Raw genomic sequence first — 852 nt, 5'->3', positions numbered from 1 at the left:
GGATAAAAATCATGTTTAAAAACAAATTGTTAGGTCTTTAAAAACGGGGGTACAATAATGTTCCTCTGGCATGGGGCACTTCTATGAGGAGAATTTACACTTATATTGAAAGCTTGCAAAGGGCACCACAGCAAAAGCACAGGGCTTCACAACAATACACCGATCCATTAGGCTCTGCCCCTGGCGCACGTGTGAGCAAGAACACGTGAGCCTTTCCAATGCCATTCTGCACAACTCTGCCACGTGCGCCGAGCATACTCGCACGCATGTCAGACTTTATAGTGTCCGACTTTTGGTTGTGCAATGGGTTGTGATTGGTCAATACAAAATGGGGCGGAGCTTAATGGATCGGTCTTTTGCTGTGGGGTGCCTTAGTTTAATTCAAGGCCTGTAATACCAAAAGAAAGTTTTGTGAAAATAAAAATGTGAATCCCTCTTCTTTTTGGTGACTGCCTTGAGCTAGTTGCCTGTAAATTAACTCGTAAGAATTTAACCTTATTTGGTGTCCAGTCAAAAGTGAGACCACCAAATTAGATATGAAATTTTCAAAGGTATTTTACATGGTGTGTTTATTTGAAGTTTAATGATATAATTAAATTACTCTATCGAAAAACAATGATGATATGTCATCCCTTTTTAAGGAATGTGTGATGCATTATAAATCGAGAGAAATGATTGTAGCAATAAATTAGTGGGTGTTTTTGAGGATAGTAGTATGAGCAATAATGACAAAAAAGGATTTCAAATACTTTTTATTATTCATGTTTGTCTTTAGTGTACAATGTATTGTGACTTGAAAAAAATTCAAGTCAATAATTTTATACAGGGATTTTTGGTGGGGGTTTTCTGTGG

Source organism: Asterias rubens, chromosome 8 (genome assembly GCF_902459465.1).
Source record: "Asterias rubens chromosome 8, eAstRub1.3, whole genome shotgun sequence".
NCBI classification, from domain to species: domain Eukaryota; kingdom Metazoa; phylum Echinodermata; class Asteroidea; order Forcipulatida; family Asteriidae; genus Asterias; species Asterias rubens.
This window is presented reverse-complemented; position numbering follows the sequence as displayed.